At 33.8% G+C, this 11,487-nt stretch overlaps 1 pseudogene; it reads right to left on the minus strand.

The window, feature by feature from the left end:
- Nucleotides 1-206: 206 nt before the first annotated feature.
- On the minus strand, nucleotides 207-6,874 carry LOC122135356 (annotated as a pseudogene).
- Between the last annotated feature and the right edge of the window lie 4,613 nt (nucleotides 6,875-11,487).

Genomic DNA, 11,487 nt, shown 5'->3' on the forward strand with positions numbered 1-11,487 from the left:
TGTTTGTTATCACAGTCCTTTACAACAGACATGGATAATCAAAGTGATTGGATTTATTCAGACTAATTTTAGATCTTCCAGTCAACATAATGAAAACAAAATGACATTAAACAAAATAAAATTCACACTCTTTAAAAGGCATAATTAAACTAAAAATATATTTTTTTTCATAAAAACAAGCCAAAAGCACCTAGACACATTTGGTGAAGCATTTAATGTAAACATATTTACATTTGAACTGTAAAAAGCACTTTGTTAGTACACAACTTCAAAGAAACCTTCAGTGGGAAACTAGCAAATCATTTAAATCCAAACCCCACCGTATCCCATATCTATTACGCAAATTCATGTATGGAATCAGTGCTGTAAATTATGCACATTGTTCAGATGCAAAAACAACTTATAAAGATGTCAAGAGTCAGCAAATATATTGTTTCAGATCTGAAATATGGGTTGAATCCTTTGATTTGTTTACTCTCTTGTGCACAAGGCTTCTGTGTGTATTAAAACAATATAAAATGACTTTGGCAAATTAAAAAAAACACTAACAATGTATTCTTGCTTTTCTAAAGGCTGATGTTGATTTGAGGTCAGTCTTGTCCTCCCGTGAGCTTGTGGAAGAGTTCTTCACGTAATGTTTCATTTTGGTCTTTTGAGCGCGTGGAAAGGAAAATGTAGCCTCCGATATACTCGTGAACCACTTTGCAGTCGCAGCTCTGGCAGGAGAACGCAATGGACACGCTCTGGTCAAACTCAATGGTCACCTGTAACAGTAATAACACACTCATAAATCAAATGCACTTAACCGCCCAACAATCATAAACCAACACACAAATCCTAGACCAACACACACACACACAATCTCCTCTGTACTTCTCTTCTCTAACTGGTTTCCTAATCTAGTTTATTAATAAATCTGGCACTGTGCAAAGCGTCTGCTAAATGCATAAATGTAAATATTCACACCAGCCTATTATTCACCTGTTTAATCTCCCAGTTGACGTTCCATTGTTTCATGTTGGAGAACCTCCAGGTGGTCACCGGCAAACCAGTTGACATGTCGATGCGGATCAGCTTGTTGTAGGAGATTCCCAAGAGCTCATCTTTCTTGCTTCCTCTGAATCTGTGACACAAAGTGTAAGAGATTTGAATCATATTTGTCTTAATCATATTGAAGGGCTCAAAAACCAAATTATGACTTTGAAGGATGTTCCTAAGCGATACCAATCACAAATCAGTCTGTCGTTCAGCAAAATTGTCTGACACATTGCCTAATTTCTGAAAAAAAAACAACAACAACAACTTGATATTCAGAATGTGTTACTATAGTTACTATATAGTTTGTGCAGACTTCTGTAAAGTATCTGTATATTCCATTTCAAGCATCATAAACTGTAAGCAGTTGATTATTAAATTGACAAAAAGTCCAAATTGGATTCATAATTAAAGTGACTGTATTTATGTAGGCTATTTTCATATTTTTTTTAGTCAACATACCCAACGAAAACAAAATGACATCAAATAGAAAAAATTAACCTTTAAATGAAACTACAGCACTCTATTAAATCGTAATTTCTCAAAACAAGCCAAATGCACTTAGATATAAAAAAAATCATTACATTTCATGGTTGAAGGGCACAAAAACCATATTCATTCTTAGAAGGATGCTCCTGAGTGATGCAGGCACAAATTAATCTGTTGTTCAGCAGAATTGTTTGACAATTTTGTCTAACTCATAAACAAAAGCTCATATTTAGCATGTGTGTGAATGAATCAGTGAGAAACAGCTGTGTTATCTCTATATTCCCCTTAAAGCTCCATAAATTGCCAATGCTTGATTATGACATTGACAAAAAGTCCAAATTAGACTAATTTTGAGATTTTTCAAAACATACTCAAAAAAAATGAAACTTTAAATGGAACAACAACAACACACTATTAACCCTTGTGCTGTGCTGAAAGTCCTTTACCTCATTTGGTGTTCCCAGCCAAAAATGACCAGCTTTTCAAAAATTTCTTGTACAAATTTCTCATTATGATATATTATCACCAAATCTTGGATTCAATCTGTTGTCAACCTAGCAGTTTTTTTTTTCTTTTCTTTTTTTCTTTGGAACTGATTGGTCATAGGGCTCAGATTTTGAGTGAAAAAAAAAAACATTATTTGTGGATAATTTTGCCGATATCCAAACAAAAAAAAAAAAATCCAAATAAACAAAAAAAAAAAAAAAAAAATTGTGGGTGTTATACCATGTGTGAGCAAAGTCAGTAAGTTTTAATCCAATGCAATAACATTAACTAGCATTTTCAGGAAAAAGAATATACTCTCTGACCAGAACATAACAAGGATTATTATAACCCATGTTTCAGAAAATAAGCCAAGACATTTTTAAAAATATAAATAATAAAAAGCACTTTGTTAGTGCACAGCTTCAAAGAAACTCATATTTTATGGTTGAGCTCAAAAACCTTACTCAGGCTTAGAAGTCTGTTCTAGGCACAAAATTCATTTTTAATTACCTGACAATATAATATTTGATGCCAAATTCAGGCAGGGACTGCCATGCTTGGATAAAACGCATTTTGGCCTCCATGAGGGAAAGCTGGGAAATATTGTGAAGGGCCTCCAAGATTCGAGTGGTTAGCTGAAATGAGAAGAATAAATAGGATTTTTTTCACCTTGTAGTAAAGCAATGTTCAAACAGATCTCAGATATCCAATGATGGATCCAGTTCAAGCCAAATCTTGTCCTTTCTGTGTGTGTCGAGATTGTGATTTCAACCTGTTTGGTCTTGTACTTCTTTGCATATCGAGGAGAAACGAAGCACTCGGCATTCATCTCCATGGACTCTACGTCAGGCGCTGCATGGCCAGGAGGAGGCGCTAGACTTTTCATCTGCAGGAAGGACTGGATTTTCTTCACCTCGGTGCGGTACGAGCTGTAGGCCATCGTCTTTCCTTTGGAGGCCAACATACAGGCAGCTTTCCACTTGCTATACTGCGTTTCCTGTTTTCAGTAGGTTTTTTTTAAGCAAAAGAAACAAATTAATGCATACGCTTTAACTTGAATGTTCATGAAGCTTCTGAAAAGCCTGGCATAGGAAACAACAGTCAGAAAAATCAATTTCTCTTCAAATGAAACAGTTGATTAAATCTTAAGACAAACTATAAAAAAAATAAAAAAAATAATAATAAATGAAAAAAATTTATATTTGTTTAATTTCTTTATCATTTGTAACATTAGGCTTAGAAAAAAATTAAATTTTCATTTTTTTTTAAACTCAAAAATTAAATTTATTTTTTTTATTTCAAACTCAATTTTATTTAGAGGTCCAATCTGAGCAAAAATATGCAATTTGGTGCAGATGCTGATATTTATCTGGATTTTTATACCAGTATAACAACTTACATTAAATGCATATAAAAATCAGTCACTCTATATCTTCCAAGAATATGTCTTAACAATATTAAATTTAAAAGCTTGTTTTATGATCAAAACTCTTTAGTTTTAATTGTGGAGTGCAAAACATTTAAATGTAATAATGCAATTGCAATGATGACTGACAGATTAACAAATAAACGTTCCTAAAAAAAAAAAAGCCTAACAAATAATTTTTGATACTCATATTTTACCATATTTTTTCTGACAAAGTCTTTATGGATAATCAAGTAACCTAAGTTTCTTTAAACCAGGAAATATTTATCTTGAAATATTTATAACAAAATAACAGTTATTCTTACATTTAAGATTCAAGATTTCACAGCAAAAAAAAAAAAAAAACACACGTACCACAATCTGCATAAAAACATAAATATAAAACTCACATTGTCGCAGCGAATATAAATCTCATTCATTCCATCAGCCGTTGGCAGTAACAGCTTGAGGCCGAATTTCTTCTCAGTGACGTTGACATCAGGAATGACCTCACATCCTGTACAATTAATGATATACATTATCATTCTGCTGCATTGGCTGTATTAAAATGTATAATCTTTTCTCTGTTTGGGGCGTGCTCACCTCGTAGATGGAGTTGCTCAAATGGGTTTCTTTATTCGCAGGACTCTTTGTTTTTGTAGTAAGAAATGGTGGTGTCTCTAAAAAACAAAACCAGTACTCCTTTATACGGCTTTAATGTCAATCGCTTAGGCCTGTAAAGCAAAGAAATTAACAGGTAAGTAAACAATGCACTGTATAGTTTCTCTTACTGCAGACTAGACAAATGTCACTGTGAACATGACGGACAAAAACAGGTTGCAAAAAGTACTGTTTTGTACATGGAGCTATAGTTTATGCTATCATTCAGTATGCATCAATTAACATGGTAATTTCATCTGTATCATAGTCCTGTCATGACAATACTTTGCAGTAAGGATTGCCTCTGTTGAACTTTGAATGCTTACAGCAATTTTTTTATCAACCGTGATTGTCTGAGAGTTTTGAATAACATGACTTTTTTACACAACATTTTTCTCAAAACAAATTTTTTGTTGCTTATTTGAGAACAATTCGTTTTTTTAAAAATAGTTTATAAACTACTTTTCAACAGATTATTCATTAAAAAACATGCATAATTAAAAGATAAAACAATATGCATAAAAAATGATAAAACTGTAACAGTTTTAAAAATGTATTTATTTTTTTCAGAAAATTTTAATAATCTTAAACTCACCTAAACAATTTAAGCATATCTTCCAGCTTTGGGATGTCAGTGATATCTTCCTGAAAAAGTTAAAGAAAAAGTTAATACTCAAAAAAAATAAATGAATATATATAAATAAAAAATCTTAATTCAAAAGTTTGGGGTCAGCACGTTTTTTTATTTTTATTTTAAAAAAAAGTAACTCAATCAAACAAATACTAAATTAACTATATAAAAAAAACAAAAAAAACAATAAATACCATTAAAAAAAACCAAAACTGTTTCCAATTTATATATATTTAAAAATGTAATTTATTCCTGTGATCAAAGCTGAATTTTCAGCATCATTACTCCAGTCTTCAGTGTCACATGATCCTTCAAAAATCATTCTAACATGTGCTGCTTAATATTTTGAGGAAATCTGATACTTTTTTTTTATTATTATTATTTGATAAAATAAAAGTTTCAAAAAACAGCGTTTATTTGAAATATAAATATAAATGTCTCTACTGTCTATACTGTACTTTTATTTAATATAACACATTCTTGATGAATAAAAGTAGTAATTTCTTACTTTAGTAATCTTACTGACCAAAAAACCTTTAAACAATGTGTCTAAACTAGCTTAAATTTCAGCCAGATTGATTCTCGATGTAATAAACTGGATGCTAAAGAGTAATCTAAGATCGGTCTTTATATCTAGGTTACTTTTGAAATTAGTGCACAATTATCTGTCAAAACAGCAGTGATGCCATCCCAAAAAGCAGAAAAGCTGGCCTATTGATTTAATGCAAGTACCATTGTAAAGCAGACCATCTTCATCTTCACATAGTGAAAAAAATTAATAATAATGTCATAAATTCACGCAGGATCTTATCAGCGTTTCGTCCTTCAAGGGTGGATTCTAAATATTTGAGAGCGCAGCCTCGACTTCTCAATCTCTGTTTCGCTGAGGAATTGGTCAGTGGCTCCGTTGATAAGGTCAGTTTACAGATGTGATACTAGAAAAGATATTTTACAAAAAAAAGTAATTTTACATCTGAAATGCCAATTTAGATGCATACAATAAAACAGCTCTCAACACTTTGGTTAGTCAAGGACTGTGATTTAGACACTGATTTACAAATTTCACCTTTCAGTCATTTTAATATATGGGTAAAAAATAAATGAGGTTTTAGTGGATAATTATCAAGGTGCTCATTAAATAACTAATCAAGTAGGTTACAAACTTTATTATATGCTAACCTCACAACATTGTGGTTTTCAGTGCAATTACATTAACACTGCTTGAGAGGCAGAATGTAATTAATGATTTAGCAGCAAATAATGTGGGAAACAGGTGGGGGAAAAAAAAATACCCAAAATATCTGTGCAATGCATAGTTTCTGTAATCTGAGAGGTAGTTTGGGTTAATACTCGACCTGCTCTCTCATGGATTTGTTATAGATCTGCAGACACACACTCACATGAAGTCCTCACTAGGTTAGTTTGGTTTATTAGGTGCCATTGTTCACCTATACATTCCTCAATGTGTAATTGAATACTATTGTGTGTTAGCGGTGGAATGTCACATCCTTTGTCCTCGAAAAGTAATTTATCTCATAGCTTCAGGTGAGAAAGTTACAGCACTAAAGAACTGACCGATAATTCAACACAATCTATGCTGTGTAATGCAAACCAAAATACTATGACACATTAAAGTTACAGTTAACTAAAAATGAAACCATAAATGCTTCTATAAATTAAATTAAATATTTTAAAAAAATATTTTAATTCAGCTAGCTGCCAAGGCAACATTTCTTATTTTCATTTAGTTATCTTTGCTTTCTGGAGGCTCTGAATTAAAAGGAGACATATGAACAGAAAAAATCAAGGAATAATTCAAATTATAGGTTGTGAACATGCATCCTGTACCTGCAGGGATGCAAACATGAGCAGCTCTTCTTCAGTGCAGTCGATCTCCTTCCAGGAGTATCGCCCATCTCTGGCCTGTTCATACAACTGTGTGATTCTCACAGCATAATACTATGAGAAGAAAAAAAACGGCATGCCTAATTTAGGACATATCAGGGCCATCTAATGTTATCATTTACAACATATAATGTGGTATGTAAAGATGATTTCTCACCTTTGGGTTGAGGTCGAAGAAGCTGTGGTACCTTGAATCGCAGCAGGAGTCTGTCGTTTTCCTGAATTCCTGTTCCCATCAGCGAGCGAGAGGAATCCCAGCCACCTGCAGAGCAAGTGTCTCAGTTAAAATACACAAACGCATGCAAGCGACGCATCTGAGAATTAAAACGCATCTGAAAAAATGAATTTAAAATCCAGAAATATATATATAACCATAAAATCACCCAAATGCCATGTGCTACAGTGATTTTACCATAGTAAATGGAAATTTTTGGGAATTGAGGTGAAATATAGCTTGTATAAAAAAACAGTAGAAATACAAATATGCTAAAAAACACTTTTTTTAATAAATTAAATGTTTGTATATACTCTCAAAAAAGCTAACAAAGCTTGTCACTGGGAGCAGTACCCTAAAGGTACAAAAGCTAAACGGTACGTCTTTTGTACCTTATTTACCCTAAGAGGTGACATATTATTACCTTAAAAGTATGGTATAGTTTTAACTAAAGTGTACATATTAGTTACCTTTTGAAAGGACACTGCCCGCAGTGGCTGTGTTGTATCTTTTTTTTCTGAGTTTTTACATTTCAAAATAGTAACATAGTCTGTTTAGCTCTGAAAACTATGTCAATAATGTAACAAAATCAGAGTTGTAACAAATACAAAAAGTTTATCCAATCAGATTTTAGAAACAAATCTACCAGTGTTAGAATCAGTGTTAGCTGAAATATTAATACTTTCACTTTTTTCTTTCTGTGGTTGTTGATTGATCTTCTCCCTCACTGATTCTCTCAAAATTTGCACTCTATATTATCGGATATTTTCAATCTGTCAATGCTCCTGTTAAGACTAGTACTGTTTCCTTCCACACGCACTTCTCCCTGGTTTACTCCCAAACTTCGTCACTCCTTAAGAGCTCCGGGTCGACGGCTTGAGTGTCTCTATAGGGAAAAACTAGCCTCATTGTTTTAGTCACCAAGCCTTTCTTGAACATCTCAAAAATTACAAATCTGCTTTACCCCTGCCGTGTTATAGTTTTGTCCTCTGCCATGATTAATAAAGCCAGTTACAGATCACAAGGCGACTATTTAACCAGTAAATAAACTTACCAAAACCCACACCGTCATGATGCTGTAGGTTAGATAACTTCTGCTGCTCCTTTCCTAATTTATCATCCACCTGGGCTTTTCAAACATAGGCTATCAATGTTTAGCTTTGAGCCTAATCCATCTCGGATCATTCCCTGTTCTGCTTTTTCCTTCTCTTAACAATCGTCTTCTGGCCTCCAAGGCTATTTTCAAAATCCAATTCTTTCTTCCTGTCGACTTGACCCAGCCTCCTACGTTCTCTCTTGAAACGGTGTCATTCAGTCATCTCTGCCACCTATCTCTTCATTTCATAGATGCTTCTCATGGTCACTGCTCTCTTTTCCTCAGTCACTTAAAATCGCTGCAGTCTAACCCCAGTTTTCCCAAGAAACTCATCTTCGATGCCTACAGTTTTATCCAATTATCAGACCCCCAATTTCAAACATACCATTGTATTGCTAAAATTATTTGGAGATAGCTGGAGTTTCCCATTCTCAGTCTTCTTTCCCCCTAGTGGAAAATAATTTCTTTTGACCCATTTCAGTTTGGCTTCCATCTACACATAGTACTGACAACTGCCCTTGTAAAGGTAAAGTGAAAAGATTTAATTACTACTCTTGGCAACACTGGGCTCTCGTCTTACTTCTGTTACTTGGACTGCAGATCTGCTCAATATGGCTGTGGGTAATCTCGTACGCTCTTTTCCTGGTCTATTCAACCTAGGTGACATGACAAGTTGTACATTCTGCTCGGATTTTAGAGTCCCTAATGCCCATGAAAGGCACCCCAGGGTCCATTCTTGGGCCTGTGGGTTTATTTTTATATTTTACCATTGGAGTCGAGATACTAACAGCTTTAGCTCTAATTTTTATGCTGATGGCACATTCAAATTTACAACCGGTCATGCATGGCCATCTCTATACGCCAACTCAAATGCGACAACATTGTCTGTTTGCTTGCAGGAGGATATAAAAAACGATGACTTAACTCTAATTTTTTCTGAACACTTAAATGGATTAAAAGTATCCAGCTGGACTTTACTTGCAATCTCACTGGCACTCTAGCCAGTTAGAAAACACGACTCGCTAATGATTATGATTTGACTCCAGCGATGATTCATTATCAAGTTTCATATTAACTCTCTCTAACGCAGACGAATTTCGATTAGATTTCACGTCGATTGTCCGAGAAGCTCAGTCCTCAGTATGCCAATGAGCAGCAGAAAACTACTCATTCATGCATGTTTGACTACTGTAATGCCCTTGGTACATGTGTCTTACCAAGCTACAGTATATCTCTCAAGTTCATAAAATTAAAATAAATTATTACAATTAAATATTAAAATAATTTATGTGGCTGTTATTTACACTAATTTGCTTAATAAAATATCACCATATTATTGTTGGTTACTCGAGTTGTTTTTGTGGTCAGATGAAATGCAAGCCTTGTGGTGAGCTTAAGACGAGCTTCTTTTGAAAAACTCTTGCCGACCCCAAACTTTTGAATAGTAGTCTAATTTTGTCTGTCACTTTCTTGACGCCAGCATTATATGGGCTGCTTTATGCTTCTCAGGGTAAGAGGCTTGTAGAGAGTTTGGCCAGTCTTCCTCTGGTGGAAAGGTGTGGGGGTGGCTGACCAATCATAGGGATTCTCTCCACGAACCACCAGACTGGTGGAAAGAGGACAAAGAGAGACCCAGCTAGTCCGATGGATCATAAGAGACGGAGTCAGTAGTTTTACTGTGGCCTGAACCCCAGGAGCTCCTGGCCTGAAACAGTGTAATGTAAACTTGTAAATTCGCTTGTTTTAAGTAATTAACTGTTCATCCAAAAACAGTTTTAATATAAGTATAAAAAAAAAACAAAACACAAGTATAAGAAGGTATATTATCAGGGTGGAAGTGGTTATTAAAATGAAGGGTTTTACAAAATATGTACAAAACATGTAATATTCATTCATAAAATGATTTCTGTTAGGTTTTTATGTATTATAAGATTTGCTACCTGGAAGCATAAATGCAAACTACTTATGTGACGTAATCTAGTCTGAAAATTGAAGTGAACTTAATTTACTGATGGCAGTTTTTTTTCTTCTTAAATTTCAGGTGGGAGTGTTTTATTAGATTGATTTTATTTTAATAAGAAAAAAAAATGCATGGTAATATAATGTTAAGCAACATACATTTATAGGAAGTGATTTTGTTGTTTGTTTGTTTGTTTTACTGGTTATTGATGAAATGTGTTTTCATTGTAATTATAAAAAATAAAAAAAATCACAAAAGCCATGCTTCAAAGGCATCTTCAAAATAACAGCAATAAATACCTCCTGCCACGTCCATGTTTAATATGTGTCATCAAAAGCTGATTCTGTGCCCTTGTCTCTTTTTTCTTTTTCTTCTTTGGATCATCTGGTGGTTTCAGTAAAGAAAGCTTCCTCTAGGAATCTTAGGAATGTCTGTCAACAGAGACAGAAAACATACACAGTTAAGTTCAAGATTCATGAGCGGAATAAAAATATGGAAAAATATTTTTTCACACATAAAAACAATAATCTGGGTAATTTTTGTAAAAAATAACCAAAAATATCAAAAATCCATACATATATTTAAAAAACAAATTCACCATAAATATTCTAACCATTTTAATAAAAAAAACATATGTATATGAGGTATGAAGAATGAATATGTAGATCCCCCAAATTTATGTATCTAGACTAAATATTAACAAAAAAAAAGTATAATGCTTGCTTAATACATTGGACACCCTTTGCTAGTATTAGGAAGCGATGTTGTATCTAAATTGCACAAAATGAACAAATCAAAGTGTATACATTTACTAAGCACAAGGACTATTCGACACTAACTAATATAACAAGATAAGAAGTTCATGATACAAAAATATTATATTAATAAAAATGTATAAGATAACAAAAGATTTTCCTCGTGGCACGTGGCAAAGAATAGGAAGATACTGACTGTGCTTTTGCAGATCTCAGCCACGGTTTTAAGAGAGGACAAACCAAAGAGAAAGCTTAAACAAACGGACTTGAGAGTCTCAGATGTGGGCAGCATGGATGCAGAGCGGGTTTGCGTGTGGAAGTGTTTAGGCGCAGGTCCGCGTCGCCTGGACTCCGTACTTATCCCAGAATGTCCAGTGAGGGTCTTCAGCAGCCAGGCAGCTCTTCTTCTCCCACCAGATGGCATGATAAGAACGCCAGTCCTGAGGAGCCTACTGGAAACCTGAGGGGAAACCAACAAAACTGTGGGAACAAGAGCCTGGAGACAATTCACGACACATGCCACAGAAGATAGAGTGAGTTTAGTCAATCCCGATCCAAACCAATGTCTACAGTTAAAACGATCTTTTGAGAAACTAACAAGGAGCAAGCCACTAGTGCACTCTTTTGTTTTTTGTTTTTTATATACAGGTATTTTATATATATATTACTTTATCACAAACTATAAAAAATATTTGTTGTACTACATTTATATTTTTTTAATAAAAATAGGCTGAAGTGGATTTATTTTAGTACTCATTGAGTTTATGTGGAAAAGTTCTCTTACTGTAAAGACCTAAAACACCAATTTCAATTCAGCATTTAGTTTTAAACAGTTCAGTATTTATAATTGT

This window comes from Cyprinus carpio, chromosome A24 (genome assembly GCF_018340385.1).
Source record: "Cyprinus carpio isolate SPL01 chromosome A24, ASM1834038v1, whole genome shotgun sequence".
NCBI lineage: Eukaryota > Metazoa > Chordata > Actinopteri > Cypriniformes > Cyprinidae > Cyprinus > Cyprinus carpio.